General features: G+C 40.4%; 1 long non-coding RNA gene across 1 annotated transcript; it reads left to right on the plus strand.

Annotated features, from left to right (window-relative positions):
- Positions 1–15,922: 15,922 nt before the first annotated feature.
- On the plus strand, positions 15,923–19,076 carry LOC129443314 (uncharacterized). The gene is made up of 5 exons (XR_012360434.1): positions 15,923–16,087; positions 16,654–16,719; positions 17,593–17,687; positions 17,823–17,918; positions 18,510–19,076. It is a non-coding gene; the product is annotated as an uncharacterized lncRNA (long non-coding RNA).
- The last annotated feature ends 909 nt before the right edge of the window (positions 19,077–19,985 follow it).

The following is a 19,985-nucleotide window of genomic DNA, read 5'->3' on the forward strand; positions in this document are numbered from 1 at the left end:
GAAAGATGTAAAATCTCGTCATTGGCGGGGAAGCGTTTTCTCTTAATTGAGGAGATATCTTGTCAATGGCGGCGAAAGAGTTAAGAAAAGCTTCACGCTTTTGGACTACTACTTTGTAGTTCTCTGTGAAGAAGACACAAAATACAAATTCAATGTGGCCTTTTATTATTAAACAATAATAATTTCAAGACAGGAATGTCAGTGTCATTTAATTTATTTGTACTTTACTTTCATCAGTATTGGGCACTTGTAATGTCCATACCATGTTACAGCAGGAGTCCATCCCCTCTGTACATCAAAAATGTCTACTGGACACAACTGCATTTGTTCTATATTTTCGCCTATTGAACCTTCGTGATTAATATGTGGTCCCTAACAACCAAATGACTTTATTAACTTTGACTTAACCAATTATCTGAATTTGTATTAAATGGACATGATGCTGCATAGCAACAACAAATTCCATAATACTACTAGCTGAACCTTCATTAGAACCTAAGCCAAACACTTCAAATATAAGCTATGGGTCTGTAAACACTGTTGGAGCGTTCTCTACAGGAGGACTTATTAATTATGGCGTTTCTCCATTACATGGTACCTGTGTGACTCGCCTCAACACACTGTTCGTCCGTTATCCATTGCAGATTTTAATACAACCTCAGCGTGGCTGGTCGTCTTATATGCCGGCTTGACGCACACACCAGCAGCGCACAAGTATAAACATCAGCCCTTTTGAGCTTTTTTTACAGATCGGCATAGGCTCCACGCAGAGCTTTGCTTTCTTTTAGTATCGGCTCGCTTGGAATTAGACTGAGGTGGTACTAAAAAAAGTAGCTGTTATCAGGCCAGGTACTTTTTTCGTAATGAAAAACCAAAAAAGGCGAGGCGAGTCGACTGGTACCATTCCATTGCAGGCATGTGATTGGCCAGAGACAGAAAAGAAGGAAGGAACCCAAACAACACCCCCAACCCCCGCACGGAAACAAGATGCACACCATAATAACATACACAAAAATACATTATAACCATTATAATTATTTAATTCTGACGGACAATTTAGATTATAAAATGTTACAACTATTTAATTTGACAAAATATTATTGATTAAATTAATTACATTATGGTTTTTGAGTCATGGGTTGAATAATTTTCAGATCAGCAAAAAAAAGTGCTATGGGAAAATAAAATTAGAACAAATCAAGAAATTACAAGCATATAAATTAGAAAAGAACAAAGTAACAAATAAAGTAAGGTATAACAGTAGTAATTAGGTCCAGAAATAGAATCAAATAAATAATAACACTGTTTTCATTCCATAAATTAAATATCATTCATCTTTTTAAAGCCATAAAAGTGTTTTTCCTTTTGTCTTCTGTAGTTTGATTAACATAGTGACACAAGGATGAGCATTTTTTATAAGAGGAACTGCGCTGATCCATACACTGACACATCTGATTTCTTTCTGAACTCGTTCACTTATAAACACATGCAAATGATAAACTTTTTACATAAATAGGTATGTCGATTTATGATTACATGACTGATTATTATTAACGAGATTAGTTTCATGTATGCCTGATGTATTTTCTGACTGCGTGGACCAGTCTTCAATCTGTCAAACATGTTTAAATGTTGTTTTAACTTTTATATTTTTATATATATATATATATATATATACGCATACCCCTCCCCCACCATCGCAAAATAAAACTCATCCCAAAGTCATCCCACCAACCAAGGCCAGAAAATACAGAAATCCGTATTCGGAAAAAAAATGGAAAAGCGCCAGAAGCACGTTATCTGATTTTAACTGCATCACATTAATCAATCATCTTATTAATGCATAACATTAATGCGTTGAAATTATATGTCAAGCACTTCATCACGTTAAAATACATGACAGTATCGGTTAGTTAATGTTACAAAGAGTATTCAAAATATTTTCAATGTTTTACAACTTACCCGCCATAAACAGCAGTTTGGCTGCAACCGGCTTCGGATCTTGCCTGCGTTTAGCTGGCAATATCACCTCTATCCAGCCTTCCTTGGACTTGAGGTCTTGCTTGCAGGTTAATGTAATACCAGCATTTATATATCCATCCTGTATAATAGAGATACTATCTGCAATAACGGACCTGTCAACGAAATAGAACAACCCATACATTGTGCTAAATTTACCCTTTTACCGCCTGAGTAATGAGTATCAGTATGTATTTCAAACATTAACAGCTACTATTTGGCTACGTTGTAGCTGTGTAACTAATTGGTGCCCGCGCTCAAACTTCTACAAATTGATTGGATGTCGATGATGCTGCGCACACTGATTGGATGTGGGAACCGACTGGTGGGTAGGTCAAATTCCTGGGTCGATTTGAAGTAGTGATGTTACGTTCGTGAACGAATCTTTTAGGTAAATGAATCATTCTTGTTCACGTAATCCATTGATTCATATTTTAGTCTAATTCCGCTTTTCTTTTTATATTACTTATCAGGACCAAAGAGTGTCATTTCTCCTGGTAGGCATTGAACCAGTTCATGTTAAAATACCTATTTAAAGGGGCTTTGGTATATTTTTAGGTGTTTTAGTTTATGTTTTTATTATATTTGAAATGTAACAAGTTCAGCATAGAATTCATGTTAGCTATTTCTACAAGAACAAGTGTGAGAACATAGTTTGCAGCGTATGTTAAGTTTAAATTAGATTTTAATTCAAATCAATTAATCTTTAATGCACGTTTACAACAGCAACGTGCTACATAAGGTTAATATGAAGCCTTGAAAGTGGTAGTCATGTTTGCTGTTACTGGTGGGACAGAAAGCTCTCTTTGAAAAGATACAATTTTAAAGATCTTTACTTGTGTTCAGAAGATGAACCAATGTCTTAAGGGTTTGGAACGACATGATGGTGAGTAAATGATGACAGAATTGTCTTATTTAGGTGTATTAGCAGCACTCTAAAAGTGCATATCTGCACCACATCTTATGGTATTCAGCCTACCTGCCCTTAATGTAGAAATGCCACTAATTTGGTTTCCATAATACTTCACATGATGAATTACTATGGACAAACATTTTTTTAATAAGCTACGATTTGACCATAATTCTCTCTTTTTTAGAATTGAGCCTCTATGGTGTGATGTTTGGTCAGCCGTCTCTTGTACTATGAAGAACAACAACAACAACAAAAACACTGTAATAATACATCCTTCCCCCGACACTTTTTTGCAAAGTCATTACTCATTATCATAGTAGTATCAAGTAGCGTGCTGTTCCCTTCCCCTTAAAGCAAATGTGGTCTCTCAAGACTCATCCAAAGCCATGTGTAAATAGGGCTTATGTTACATGAGATTGGAATGACTTGAAGTAAATATCAAGATTTTATTCTTGACATTCATGTACTTGCATATACTTACTTTGGCATTATGTAATAATGTGTCCTTAGAAATTTATTAAACTTAATTTGGTTAGCATTATAAAACATTAGCCGCTTTTGCACTATCGGGCCTGTGCGAGCCAGGGCTTCTAACGGGCCTCACGGAGCCAATAGCCTCAGACCTCCAGCTGTGTAGCCAAAATCACGATGCGTTTGCATTGTCAAGCCAATAGCGCCACAGCGCTTCAGAAAACCCCGCCCTTAATACGCCTACCTGGATGTAACGTCACACAATTCCGCCTGTTTTACCGTGAGGAAGTCACTTCAATCTGACAGGAGACGGGAGTGAGATCGCATCATCATACTACAAACATAAAGAAAATAACTGAGGCGGCTGTTGCACGGTGAAAGCCAAGATGAGAAGATAGAGATGTTTGCTCCATCCACGGTGTTACTCTTGAAGTTTATGTTGGCTGCACACGAGCTATCTCACGACGAGACAATATCAGATCAATAAGCAATAGTAAACTTTATGAAGTAGGATAATTACAAATAAAGCGTTCATCTACCTAATGTGCCATTATACACAATATTTTAAAGGATATAACGAGTCCTAGTTTTACATTTATGTAAAATAATCTTATTTTAAAATATGCACGTGTGTCAAAATATGTAACGTAAGTTTGTAATTATAGTTCTATGGCGATGTAAACATACATTATAAGAGGTGTGATATCTTTAATCATGAAAACGTTAATAGTTGAGCATCACATGAAATACAAGGTAACTGTCTAATAGCTATTTCAATAATGTGTCAATCAATAAATACTTCTGTCTATAAAGAACTGCCTCGAATAGCTGAATAGGACTGAAAATCACTTCACTTGCATCTCAAAAATAAAAACGTTTGAGAAATCATTAAAAAATGTACTCGTTAAGAATCAACTCTGAATATACACAAGTATTTAAAAAGCTATGTTACAGTGGTTAAGTTAATGATGGTTATATTTACCATTTTGTTGCATCTTACCATTTCTGTGTTTCAGATGTGATCCTTATTAAGCAATCATTTTCAATAAACTGACAAGCAGCCATAGTAATAATAGCGCGGTATTTTATTTACATATGAAGTTTATATCAGTGCACAAACAGTGTATTTAAAGACACCTCCTCCGGACTGATTTCAACATCCATGGCTCCTGTCGTCTCATCATCATCATCTTCGTTTCATCTCCTGCTCTTGCATGTGTTGCTGAGTCATCTCTCATATACAAAATAAAAACTCCTGGATGACAAACTGAAAGCTTTACGTTGGCATTTTTCTGTAAAACGGACACGAAAGAAAGCAGCACATGTTTTGTATAAAGGGTTTGTAAATACACATACTGTATACCGACATATAAAGTTTGCTACATTCATATAAGAGTTAAATTAATCTCCAAAATACCAGAAAGCATGGCTATGACTAATATAATAAATCCATGGTTACTTTTTCTAAGGGCTGACTAAAAAATTCAACAGAGATGACAATATAACACAAAAAACACAATAAACACCAATGTAAGACACTTATGCAATCGTTATTTGTATTGTATTTTAAGTGTTTTGTATGCAAACGTTATGTAGCATGTTAACTCACCGTCTGTAGATACCATCGTGACTCGAGTGATGGCTTCTTTAATACATGGACGATGAAATGATGATCCAACACAAATCTTTAATTTCTCAGCACTGTTGCACTTTAAACACTTTGTTCTGTGCCCGAAACTTTATAAACTTCTCCCGAACCGGTAGCTGTGTGCGCCGGGTCCTTAGCGTGGCGAATTCGGCGTTGTAACGCGTCTTTGTTTTTTACATATGCAGATCATTTTCTGCAGTCCGAAGTACAAACATAGCAGGCATCTTCCGTTAAACAGTAAATTACTGGTCATCCCGATTATTTTTAAAGTTTTAAATCTGCAGACAGATGGATGCGCATCTTGCCAGATAAACTCCGCCTTTGACCTTTACCACTCCCCTAGCCCCGAGAAGCCCGCTCTGGCCCAAGGAATTCGGCGGGCCAGAAAAGCCGGGCCTTAAGCCCCAACGAAGCACCAGTGAAGCACGATCATGCCCCGGAAGTGACAATGCAAACGCCACAGGCCTCGGCAGGCACTGGCACGCCTGCTTGAAGCCCGATAGTGCAAACACGGCTATTGTTTCTTTTTCAGATGGTGGAGCAACTTTTTCAAGAGGAAATTGTTGACATTGTCACAGAGGATGATGGTGTGGTTGTGGTGCCAGACACCTATTGTCCTTTCCCTTGTGAAAAATAAGTGTGCTTAAGTGTACTTTTATAAAGTGTACTTATTACATAAATAATACACTTTAAGTATATACACTTAAGTGTGAATTAAATGCAATCTTTTCGGCGCACTGAATGCACATTAAGTGTAATTAATTTCAAATATATCATATATTAAGTTGAAATAAAATGTAATAAGTTGCCATTAAGAGTGATTTTTTGGAACAACTTAATTGGTACCTTATTACAACTTTATATCTACTTTCATAAATGCTTCGTGTTTTTACAATATACTTAAAGTGCACTACACAATATAATTACATGCAATGAATGTGATTTAAAATACACTTTAATGTCTGTTAACAATACTCTTAAGTGTGAATTGAATGCAATGGTTTCAGCGCACTGAATGCACATTAAATGCAATTAATTTCAAATATATCATATATTAAGTTGAAATAAAATGTAATAAGTTGCCATTATAAAATAAATGTAGATGTATGAATAGTCTCTATTATATTCAAGCACACTTTTAAAATAATAATATTTAATTATTTAACCAGGGTTACGTTTAAGTAAAACTAAATTAGACAAAGTGCATTTTTAAAAAGTGTACTTAAGTATGTCAAGAAATATTGTGATGAAAGTGTACTTACTATCCACACTATTCCTGACGCATATGCGGGCGACGCCATCTTGAGCTCAGATGGGTAGAACTTCCGGTGACCCACTACAGCTAATAGTAGTCCTATTGCGAGAGACACGAGTCTGCCGTTTTGACTGGCATTATAATGCTTATTATGAAATCCAGGAAGACAGGCATAATTTGTGCAGTTACGGGTTGCCATAATAGATGATACAAACGCAGTAAATCTTTACAAAACAGTTGTTTTAACTATAATACACGCACAAGAACTGAATGTTTATGTGGCGCATGTGCATGTATTAACTGTATCCACACATCCATCCACACCTTTCTTAGAAACTGACAGTGAACTATACAATAATTATTCAAAAACAACATACAGTATTATGCTGATAAAAATATGCTTATTTATTCTGCTACTATATATTATAACAAAAATGAGATTACAGTACATAATAGCCTACGACATCTTTTATAATAGTTTGTGATGTGTTTACGCATAGCCTACCGTTATTTTTGTTTTAAATGATTTTAAGCAAATCATTTCATAAGCTCATGTCTTATTTACTGTATAATATTTTCATAAAAAGAAAACAATACTGAAAACATGTAATAGGAGTTTAATGTTTATTATGGTTTGTTTAAATAACTTACATTGTGTTGAATGAGAAGTATAAGTTACTGCTGCTGTCGGATCGCGTGAAGCTTGATGTGTAGCCATAAAAACTTGATAAGTCGATTAAAAATTGCCGTTTAAAAAAAACCTCACACCAGGGACAGCTGTGACATTTTAAACCATCACCTGAAAAGGTTAAAAACAAGAAGTCTCTGTATATTCCATGTATTAAACACTCGACTGACTGTCCCATTGTAGAGATGGTATGTCTCTGTGCTTTTATATTTGCACATTGAAGACTCGTCACCCCCGAGGAACAACATGAAACGATTGAATATATCTTGATGTATCAGGACACTTTTTAATTTTATCCTTACACTGGTTCATACGTGAAATTATGACTGTAATCTTCATGGAAATCGCCGGCTCTGGTTCAGTGACAGTACGCGCCGGAAGTCGCACCCATAATTCGCGCAAAGCGTCATGGGGCGTAGGAATAGTGTGGATAAGTTAAGCTTAATTAGACATTATTAAAAAGTCAATAAAAGTGCACTTAAGTGTGTTTATAAATATTATGATGAAAGTGTACTTACTATAAGTTAAAATTAATTAGATATTATTACAAAGTGCACTTAAGTGTGTTTATAAATATTATGATGAATGTGTACTTTCTTTAAGTTAAAATTAAATACATATTATTACAAAGTGCAGTTGTAAAAAGTGCACTTAAGTGTGTTAATAAATAGTGTCATTAAAGTGTATTCCATTTAAGTACGCTTAAGTGGTCTTTAATTTATATTATATTATATTATCAGCAAGTGCACTTCTCAAAAAGTATAATCTTATTATTTTAAGCACACAAAAAGTACGCTTTCAATACACTTAAATACGCTAATTTTTCACAAGGGTTGTCAGACCAAAAGCCTTTGATATCACCATTGAATGTCCAGGAGTTATACCAACAGACACTGGACTCGATGTCATCCAAAGACTGTGCTCCATTTAAACTGTAAAAGTGATTTTCAGGTTTGAAAGATTCAGAAGTTGGTTCACAGATGAACTTTCCTTTAAAACTATTTCCCACCTGTAATCACAATGGAGACACATCTCTGACTGCTGGGCTTCCCCTCTTATTGTGTTCAGATTCATATGCATCTGCAGGGTTATTCATGCCAACACTTTATAGCGTTGTGCTGGTAATTTATCTTTATATATCATGCCTTCTCACTGCGTCTGTCAGCCTGTGCTTTACATATCTGAGAGTCAACGCAGCTAAACATGAAGGACAAATGCAATGCAAGACGTTATGCATGTTATATATCAGCATATGGATGATTAGATTAGAAACTGCTTTCTGTTGGTGTGTTTAAACATCACATGACATAGATAATTTACTGGCTTCCATTTTTTGTTGTGTAATAAATCATAGGAAAATCACTTTAAACCATTCAACCATTTATTTTGAGAAATAACTTTTTGTAACAAAAATATTTAAGACTTTTTAAACCATTTAGTAGCATGTACATTGACAAGTGTTTTTTGTCATCTGTCATGATTTCGGTCTTACCGGTTTGCTGTGTGTCTGTTTTCCTTTGTTGTCTTGTATGTTTGTCTTACAGATCCACGTGCGCCTCTCTCACAGGTGTTCCCGTTCACTGTGTTTCACTCACTACGTCATCATCACCTGAAGCTTGTTTGAATCCCAATCGGCAGTAGTATTTAACTCTCCCTTTCCCCTCAGTCTTTGCAAGTCCGTCATTGAATGTACTAGAGGTGCTTCTTATGCATTTCGCCATCTTGTCCTGTCATGTTTTTTTCTCAGTTTTTGTTCACACATATTAGTCTGTGTTATCTGCTGTCTCGCTGTCGCAGACTTCCAGCCAAGTTGCTTCGATCTTCTCAGCCCTGCAAACAGCATGCTCATGAATTAGAGATCTTCTTTGCTGTGGAGAGATTGTAATACGACGAGTCTCAAGTTATCTGCTCTACTGCTGCACACAGCTGAGTTGACTCTTGTTTACTGGATTACTATCGCTGTCAACAGGACTTTGTCATTGTTCATCTCCAGCGAGCTGTTCAGTAATTTGCGTTGTCCAGCACTTTCTCTGCTGACCACCACTAACGTTGTTCTCCCCTCTCTATCACAGCTCTGGACTGTTGCTGTTGGCGAGCTGTCCCTTTTGGGTTGTGCCGTGGTTCAGTTCGCTGAGTAATTCCACGGAGGCTTAATTTCCCCTTCCCTGTGGCTCCCGTGACGCGGCGCTCACGGCAGCGGTCTATGTGCCCTGCCCCGTATCGGGACCCCCCAGTCTTCACCCTGAGCCTTAATTGCCAGGGATATATCTTCGTGCTCTTTTTCCCCGGATACCTGAAGTGACTTTGGTGGCTGAGAGACTTTTCTGTGTGAGCTTTAATAAATAATACTCTGCTCTGGAATCCTGTGTTTGTGTTCCTTACAGAACGGACTCGCCTATGATGGATTCCGCGGAGGCCGATTCCATGAGGTCGGCGCTTGCACAACAGGGCTCCTGGTTGGGCCAACACACCGCCCAGTTACCTTCCACCAATCGGATGGTCGATGATCTCACTGCCCAAGTCGCCGATCTCACTGCTCGTTTGAACCGGATTCAACGGGAACATTCTCAATCTTCATCTCCGCTCGAGAGAGAGCCTCATGTCACTGACCCGCCACCATACCACGGGGATCCAGCCGCCTGCCGAGCCTTTCTATCTCAGTGCTCCTTGATCTTCGCTCTGCAGCCCCGCCGTTATGTTTCAGAACGTACCAAGGTGGCGTACGTCATCACTCGTCTGGTCGGTAAGGCCCGGGACTGGGCCACCGCTGTTTGGGATTCCCATGATCCTTGTTGTCACTCTTTCACGGAGTTTAGAGATGAGATGGAGAGGCTGTTTGATCGATCTGCCCGTGGTGATGCGGCTGCCGCCCATCTGACTCGTTTTACCCAGTCTGGGTTATCAGTAACAGATTATGCCATCAAGTTCAAGACTCTTGCTGCCACCTGTCGGTGGAATGAGGAGGTGCTCCGAGCGCGCTTTGTAGATGGACTTATCGATGGTATTCAAGATGAGATCTCCTCTCACGAGCTGCCCGAGTCCCTGGAGGCGATTATCGATCTAGCTCTCCGTATTGAGGCTCCCAGATCTTTACGGGCACAACGTCGAAATCTACGACAGCCAAGAACATCCTTATCTCCGCGACAGCCACTGCCCTCCTCCAGCCCCCCTTCATCTGAGTCAGAACCAATGCAGACTGGTAAATTCCGGTTATCAGCCCAAGAGAAAGAACAACGTTTTCGAAATGCGCTATGTCTTTACTGTGGCAAGCCTGGTCACATGGCAAAGGTCTGTCCGTTAAAAGGCTCCGCCCATCAGTGATGTCGGGAGGACTGATGGGCGCCTCTACACCTAAATTCTCCCCAACCACCTGCACTAACATGCCAGTTACAATATCCATCGCTGGGCAGGATATTTCCACTGTTGCTCTGCTAGATACGGGGGCTGAAGGTAACTTCATTGATCAGGAATTAGCTCATTCCTGGGGTCTCTCCATTGTTCCCTTCAAGAATCCACTGGATATTTTCTCTCTGCTTGGTCAGCAGATGGCACAGATTACTCACTGCACCACACCTGTAAGTCTTTGTATCTCTGGGAATCACCATGAGAAGATTGTGGTGTACCTACTTCATGCCGCTTTGTCTCCCATTATTTTGGGGCATGAGTGGTTCGTACAGCATAATCCTCACGTGGATTGGCAGAGAGGTGTTATTTTGTCTTGGTCTCAGTCTTGTCATGTTTCTTGTTTGGGTTCCGCTGTTTCTGCTCTTGTGTCTTCTCCTCCGCAGGTACCGGCGGCCGATTTAACCGGAGTCCCGGCGGAATATGCCAACATCAGCCAGGTTTTCAGTAAAGCCCGGGCCACTTCCCTTCCCCCTCACCGGTCGTATGATTGTGCTATCGATCTCCTCCCAGGCACGACTCCGCCTAAAGGTAGACTTTATTCGTTATCTGGTCCAGAGAGGGAGGCTATGGATAAATATATTAATGATGCCCTTCGTGCTGGTCTCATCCGACCCTCCACCTCGCCTGCAGGGGCGGGGTTTTTCTTTGTTAAGAAGGACGGCTCTCTGCGTCCCTGTATTGTTTACAGAGGATTAAATGATGTTACTGTTAAGAATCGGTTCCCTCTTCCTTTAATGTAATCTGCTTTTGAGCTTTTACAGGGAGCCCAGGTCTTTACCAAGCTTGATTTGCGCAATGCTTATCATCTGGTACGCATAAGAGAGGGGGATGAATGGAAGACGGCATTTAACACCCCTACTGGACATTTTGAGTACTGCGTTCTGCCTTTCGGGCTCACAAACGCTCCATCCGTCTTCCAGGCTCTGGTCAATGACGTGTTGAGAGACATGATTAATAAGTTTGTCTTTGTGTATTTAGATGATATTCTCATCTTTTCTCCCTCTATGCAGGAACACACTCAACACGTTCGCAGAGTTCTTAGACGTCTTATAGAGAACCAGCTGTATGTTAAGGCAGAGAAGTGCGAGTTCCACCAGAGGTCGGTTTGTCATAGCAGCTGGTGAGATACATCCAGATCCCGCCAAGGTCAAGGCAGTCGCTGAATGGCCCTTCCCCGCATCCCGCAAGGAGCTATTAAGGTTTCTGGGTTTCGCCAACTTTTATCGGCGATTTATCCGTAACTAGAGCCAGGTTGCTCAGCCGCTTACGGCGCTCACCTCAACTAAAGCCACGTTTGCTTGGAATAAAGCAGCTCAGGAAGCCTTTGATAATTGCCCGGTTTATCTCTGCTCCTGTTCTCTCTATTCCAGATCCGGCAGCCCAATTTATTGTTGAGGTTGATGCTTCTGATGTCGGGGTCGGCGCTGTCTTGTCTCAGAGGTCTTCTAAGGATGGCAAGGTGCATCCATGTGCCTACTTCTCACACAAGCTTAACCCAGCAGAACGTAATTACGACATAGGTAACCGGGAACTGCTGGCGGTCAAGCTGGCCTTGGAGGAGTGGCGTCACTGGTTGGAGGGGACCTCAGAGCCTTTCCTGGTCTGCACGGATCATAAGAATTTAGAATATATCCGTTCAGCCAGGAGATTAACATCTCGTCAGGCCCGCTGGGCACTCTTCTTTGACCGATTTAACTTCGCCTGGTTCCAAGAATACTAAGCCCGATGCTCTATCCCGTATGTTTGAAGGTCCTTAGCCCACCAGAGACGAAACCATCCTCCAGGAGGGGCGGGTGGTGGGTTCGCTGAGTTGGGGAATCGAACAGAGAGTGGAGCAGGCTGGTTGAGAGGGTGAAGTGCCAGTCGAGTGTCCAGCGGGGCGATTGTGGGTTCCGGATGCGTTACGCTCTGAGGTTATCCGGTGGTGTCATGAGTCCAATCTAGTTTGCCATCCGGGGATTCTGAGAATATTGGCTGCCGTCCGCCAACGTTTCTGGTGGCCCTCTGTGGGTCCTGATGTCAGACAGTTTGTATTAGCCTGTCAAGTTTGTGCCCATAATAAGGCGTCTCATCAAGCTCCCTTTGGTCGTCTTATGCCTCTTCCTGTCCCATCCCATCCCTGGTCTCATATTGCAATTGATTTTGTTACCAACTTACCCAGTTCTGAAGGTAACACTGTAGTGTTAACTGTAGTAGACCGTTTTTCCAAAGCGGTCCATTCTATTCCTTTACCCAAACTCCCTTCTGCCAAGGAAACTGCTAGTGCCATGATCAAACACATCTTTCGCTTACATGGTCTGCCAACTGACGTGGTTTCTGATAGGGGTCCCCAATTTATTTCTCGTTTCTGGCAGGAGTTCTGTAGACAGATCGGTTGCACGGCCAGCTTGCCTTCAGGCTATCATCCCCAGACCAATGGGCAATGCGAACGGGCTAATCAGGATCTAGGTAAAGCGCTCCGCTGTCTGACATCTCAGTATCCAAATTCCTGGTATGCGCACAACTCCCTTCCGACGGCTTCCCTTGACATGTCCCCGTTTGAGGCGTCCATGGGGTTCCAGCCTCCTCTGTTCCCGTCTCAAGAACCCAATGCGGCGGTTCCGTCTGCGTTAGCTTTCGTCCAACGTTGCAAACGCACCTGGAGGAGAGCTAGAAATCTTCTTCTTCAAGCCTCCAGACGAACCAAAGCCGCGGCTGACCGTCACCGCCGACCAGCCCCTCGTTTTATTTGTGGGCAGAAAGTATGGCTTTCGTCCAAAGATCTGCCTCTCCGGAACCCTCTCATAAGCTGGCACCCTGTTTCCTTGGGCCATTCACTATTGTTAAGGTCATTAACCCGGTGACAGTTAAGCTCAGATTGCCACCAACTCTCGGTCAGGTCCATCCGGTTTTCCATGTTTCTAAGTTAAAACCGATATTTTTCTCTCCCCTTAATCCTGCCCCGTCTGCTCCCACCCCTCCCACCCCTCGTCTTATAGATGGTATCCCGGCTTACACTGTCAAGTCCATTTTAGATGTGCGCCGCCGGGGTAGAGGCTTCCAATATCTGGTGGACTGGGAGGGCTACAGTCCGGAGGAGAGGTGTTGGGTCCCGGCCTGGGAAATCCTGGATCCTGGCTTGATAAGGGATTTCCGTCGGCGACGAGGTGAGCTTCCCGATGGCCCGCCAGGTGGCGGCCGTGGGCGGGGGGGTAATGTCATGATTTCGGTCTTACCGGTTTGCTGTGTCTGTTTTCCTTTGTTGTCTTGTATGTTTGTCTCACAGATCCACGTGCGCCTCTCTCACAGGTGTTCCCGTTCACTGTGTTTCACTCACTACGTCATCATCACCTGAAGCTTGTTTGAATCCCAATCGGCAGTAGTATTTAACTCTCCCTTTCCCCTCAGTCTTTGCAAGTCCGTCATTGAATGTACTAGAGGTGCTTCTTATGCATTTCGCCATCTTGTCCTGTCATGTTTTTTTCTCAGTTTTTGTTCACACATATTAGTCTGTGTTATCTGCTGTCTCGCTGTCGCAGACTTCCAGCCAAGTTGCTTCGATCTTCTCAGCCCTGCAAACAGCATGCTCATGAATTAGAGATCTTCTTTGCTGTGGAGAGATTGGAATACAACGAGTCTCAAGTTATCTGCTCTACTGCTGCACACAGCTGAGTTGACTCTTGTTTACTGGATTACTATCGCTGTCAACAGGACTTTGTCATTGTTCATCTCCAGCGAGCTGTTCAGTAATTTGCGCTGTCCAGCGCTTTCTCTGCTGACCACCACTAATGTTGTTCTCCCCTCTCTATCACAGCTCTGGACTGTTGCTGTTGGCGAGCTGTCCCTTTTGGGTTGTGCCGTGGTTCAGTTCCATGAGTAATTCAATGGAGGTTTAATTTCCCCTTCCCTGTGGCTCCCGTGACGCGGCGCTCACAGGAGCGGTCTATGTGCCCTGCCCCGTATCGGGGCCCCCCAGTCTTCACCCATTTTTAACAGCCGTTGGCATCCAGCTTATTGGTGCATTACCGCCACCTTCTGTTCCGGGGTTCCGGTTCAATGAGCTGTCAATCAAAATCTCACAAGCCAATAAGAGCAAACCGCTGTTAAGCCCGCCCCTCACGAGAGGTTTGTGTCAAAATGGAGAACGTAAATTTGCGAAGCGCAAACGAAAACTTGGAAAGCGAAAACGAAAACAATTGCAGCACATTCAAAACTATATTTAGTGAAATTGAAACTTAGAAAACCATAAACAAAGAATGCAGTATATTTAAAGATGATGTTAATTTTTTTGCTAGTTAGTTGTTTTTATTTTCAGAGTGTTTTTTTTTCTTTTATCAATGTATATTTTTGTTTGTTTTTGCAAAAGTTGCGTTCGTTTAATTTGACACAAAAATAATTCCATAGTTTGGCCATTCTAGTTCATCAATCAGCAGAAAGCGGATTAAGCGCAGGTATCCGTACTGTTCACGCTTGTTTATATATTCATATTTTACAAAAAGAACATAACTCCTCGTTTAACATAATCTCAGATTTGAAAGTGTAAAAATGTTAACTGTATGCAAGCAAAATAAAAAACACTTGTGCTTTGGTCATCCGGAAAGAGTGTATATAAAAGGTAAAAATAGTGTAATGACTTTGATCCCTTATTTAGACTTATTTTATTCATTTAATGACTGGACACAATTTTTAATAAAGTCAAATCAGTTTTTTTGTAACAAGTAAATACATTAGTTGAACAACACATTTTGCCGCGCCTGCTGGCGTATTTCTGTAATATGGAAAAATGGTCACTGAATGAATCAGTGAACGAATCTGAAATAATCATTTTCCACCACTAATTCGTAGCCATCTACTGCTTAGTCTTGATTTTTTAATCTTGATCTGTTCTGCAGTCCTCAACAATAGCTATTCAATCATGCCACATGTACAATTAAAGTACATGTCCTACATATTGGTCGCTAATGAGAACATACCAAGGGCAACAGAATACAGACACAGGAAGGTAAATATTATTTGTATCATTATTTTAAATTGTTGATATGTTTTTCTTGTTCTTCTTATAATTATGGCAGTAGTCGCCCTACTACTTCTAAAATACTACTACTAATAATACTAATAATAATAAGAAGGCCCTAGTATAGCAGTACTAACAATAATATTAATAAAAAAATTATAATGTTATAAAAGGATAATAGCTAGTAGCAGAACAAGCAATGGAGAAAGCCTACTTGATATTCATAATAAGTAGTAGGCTAGCTCCACCATCTTATAGGCTAGCTATACACTCTAAAAGAACAAACGGTGCTATATAGCACCAAGACTGTTGCTTTGGATCGTGACCATGGAGGAGCCATTTTTGGTGCCGTGTAGCACCGGCGAAGCACCTGTGTAGCACCTGTGTAGAACCATATAGGGGCCATGTAGCACCACTATAGCACCACATATGGTTCTGCATGGCACTATATGGTTCTACACAGGTGCTTCACTGGTGCTTCACCGGTGCTATATGACACTAAAAACGGTTCTTCTATGATTACGAGCAAAGAACCACTTTTGGTGCTATATAGCACTGTTTGTTTTTAGAGTGTACTGTTTTGAAATTGTTTTTTGTTTCAGTGAAAAGGCAGAAGACATAAACAGTACAAGCAATACCTTTGCAGCACTGGTGTTGAAGTCCCTAACCGAATTTTAGGATGTCATGACAGAGAAGTAAGATAGCATATATGATGATGTAAAGTATTTTTTTATGATTACACTCTAAAAACAAACGGTGCTATATAGCACCAAAAGTGGTTCTTTGCTCGTAATCATAGAAGATGAACATGTAATGTTTTCAGCCAGAAAACTTAGCTTAATACCCAAATTTCTTTGACACACTGACTGCAGAAACTGCTTATCTAATACAAATTTGACCAAGTGATATTAAACTTATTTCAAGATCAAAAAAGTAGTTATTTTTCCAGACCTACCTAGCTCTTTCTCGTAAAATCATTTGAGTTAATTTAAGAAGAGTTTGACTTAAGACGTCTCATCCTGAAAACAAGTATATTTGGCTCCCAGTTCGTTTTAATCAAATTGGTCTTAATAAGACTTCTACAAAAAAGTAAAAGTCTTCTAAAATTAAGTCAAAATTCTCTTTCAAGAGAGCACGATAAGTCTCTTCATACTAAAAACAATAGCAAAATTATGTTTTCATCTTAATATAAGATTAATTACACTTGGTGAGAATGTATTGTCTGCACTGACATGGATGATAACAATTGTTTTGCTTCCAGCTTCCAGCTCACCATGATGCACCACTGCAGCCAACAGCAGGAAAACGGAAGAGAGCTGACAGTAAGGTTAGGACACTGACAATGCCTAATTCATTCCTTATAGCCTAATTGTCTATTCTTTACATTTTACCTTTGTAACAATGTGACCAAAAATTGTTGAATTACTTACATTTGGATGGTTTCCTGTAGACAGCAGGCCTGCTGTGTGCCAGTCTATAGGCCAGGGGTAGGGAACCCTGGTCCTGGAGGGCCACTGTCCTGCAGAGTTTTGTTCCAACCCTAATTAAACACACCTGAAAAATCTAATTCAAGTCTTCACGATCACTTGGAAATTAAATTCAGGTGTGTTTGATTAGCGTTGGAACTAAACTCTGCAGGACAGTGCCCCTCCAGGACCCAGGGTTCCCCACTCCTGCTATAGGCTAATGTAATGAACTACCCTGTAACTAACCATGTCTGTACCGGATGTCTGTGTGGAAACTTATGTCCAGTAATAACAAAACAGTCAGTCTTCATGATGGAACAAAGTATGATATTCACATAAATCAAACATCAAATTGTTCAGGATGGCCAGAAAAGTGGGTTTCTGTCTATATGTGTTTGTGTGTGTGTGTAATACAATATGGGGCAGAGTAGTACTATCTAGTAGTACTAACCTATAGGTTAGTGGCAATAGTGTGCAGAATTAAAAAACAAAACAAAAACATGCAGGCCAGGAGACAGGTAATACACATTTGTTCACTATGTTAGTTTATTCTTATATTGTATTTAGTGGAACTGACTCCTACAATATAACAAACTAGCTCACACATTTTTTAAATTATAGAGTGGAGCAGTTGAAGCAAGTTGCTTTACTTCTAGTGCTTTAAGATCCCACTCAATACCAAAATGACACCAGATTCAGTGACTAACCTGCCACACACTTTGTGCCAACTTCAGAATGGATCATCTGCTGATGATAAACTGCTTGATATAGAGAACACCAGACCATACAAGGACCAGAGGCTGAGAGACCCAACCCAAATCCGTCACAGGTAAGATTACAATTACTTAAAGGCTAGCATTTCCATTATGGATTGCTTTACTTTTAGTGCTTTAATATCCCACTCGATACCAAAATAACACCAGATTCAGTGACTAACCTGCCACACACTTTGTGCCAACTTCAGAATGGATCATCTGCTGAGGACGAACTGCATGATATAGGAGAGCACCAGACCATACAAGGACCAGAGGCTGACAGACCCAACCCAAATCCGTCACAGGTAACACTACAATTACTTACAGGCCAGCGTTCATCTTTGTGCGTGTAGTTTATCTTTTACAGGAGTGATTTGCAATGATGACTTGATGCACACAATCTCAACAACAAATTTTATTCCTAGAATAGAAAATATTGATCATAGTGATGATTACACGTAGCATTTTACTATACGGTCTGATGTTTGAACTCAAAAAATATTTGTGTTGTGTTGGACCCCCCCAAAACTAGCTACACACAAGAAATCCCTAAAATATGTGTACATTTAAGTTGTGATGACAACTTATCAAAACCCATCAGCGAGTAATACTAAACTAAAAATGGTTAGATTAAGTCATATGCACAAGTGCTTAATCCCAAGGGTTCCCAAAATAATGCATACATTTCATGTGTAATCATATTTAGAAAATAACATATCACAAATAATTATAATCTTTTACTTGTGTTAGATTTTGCTTGGGTAGTAGAGCAAAGTTAATAATGTGTACCGTGTCACTCATATATAGCAATTTTAAATGATTAGAAACTTGAACACTTGATAATGTTTTGTACATTGTACTGATTTTTTTTTCAATCTCAATGTCTCATTTTGTAGGATGGAAATTGTGGAGATGACCTTTTGTACCCTGGAGCACCAATTACCAAAGGTCAAAGTTTGCTCCTTCTAATGGCCTACGTCCTGAGGCATAACCTGACCGGGATCGCTCTGGACCATCTTTTACGGATTTTTAATGAACTTTTCCCTGCACTGATAGCAGCAACCTCGTATCTCTTCCATAAATCCTATGGCGAGTATGTGCCCCATTTCTACTGCCATCAGTGTTCAAATTATATTGGAACAAATGAATGTGGTTTGACACAATGTGTTCTGTGTGAGGCAGAATTTGATGTGGTTGCTGGTCTAGAAAAGGGTTCATATTTTTGGTTATCAGTTTATCTTTGCAAATTAAAGAGATTCTGGAAAAACCCAACATCAAAATCCAAAGACATACATCAACTCCAGGTTTAATTTGTGATGTTTAATGCGGAGGGGAGTATAGAAGGCTTAAAGATAGTGGTGATATAGGTGATGATGACATCAGTCTGATCTGGAACAGTGATGGCATCCCTGTTTTTAAAAGCTCTAGATGCCAAATATGGCCTATTCAGTGCCAAATCATAGAACTACACCCTACAGACAGGAAGAACAACATATGTGTTCCTTGTCTTTGGTTTGGAGAGAGCAAGCCTAATATACATACTCTCCTAATTCCATTTTTAAAAGAGCTACAGGAACTTCAAAGTAATGGGATCACCTGGAGAGATGGTTGCTCAAAGGTGCATGCACTTGTATGTAGTGCAGATTCAGTTGCAAGGCCACTTCTCCAAAATAAGAAACAGTTTAATGGCATTTATGGCTGTGACTTCTGTTACCACAGAGGTGGAGGCTCCTATCCATATGTTATTCCTGAACCCTGTCTTCGTACAGAAGTTGAGCATTTTGTTAATGCCATGAATGCAACACCTCAGCAGCCCATAATGGGAGTGAAACGACCAAGTCAACTAATGAAACTAGACAAATTTCAAATGGTGCAAGGCTTTGTTCCAGAATATCAGCATAGTGTATGCCTTGGAGTTACAAGACAGCTGACTTCTCTGTGGTTAGATTTCACAAACCATCAGCATGGTTGGTACATAGGCACCCAAACTGAGAAAATTGATGAAGTGCTTACAAAAATTTCACCACCAACTGAGATCACAAGAGTACCACGATCTATGCAAGAAAGGAAGTTCTGGAAGGCATCTGAATGGAGGTTGTTTCTTTTGTTTTATGCTTTGCCTGTTTTAAATGGCATCCTCCCCAGAAAATACTGGAATCATCTTTTTCTTTTGGTTTTTGCAGTATATCATCTACTGCAAGAAAGGATCAGAGAGGCCAAGGTGGTGATAGCATTGAAAAAATTTGTCAGGGAGTTTCAGGGGTTATATGGCACAGCTAATGTGTCATTTAATGTGCACCTCATGACACACTTGGCTGCGAGTGTAAGGAACTGGGGACCATTGTGGGCCACATCCACATTTTCCTTTGAAT

This window comes from Misgurnus anguillicaudatus, chromosome 3, assembly GCF_027580225.2.
Source record: "Misgurnus anguillicaudatus chromosome 3, ASM2758022v2, whole genome shotgun sequence".
NCBI classification, from domain to species: domain Eukaryota; kingdom Metazoa; phylum Chordata; class Actinopteri; order Cypriniformes; family Cobitidae; genus Misgurnus; species Misgurnus anguillicaudatus.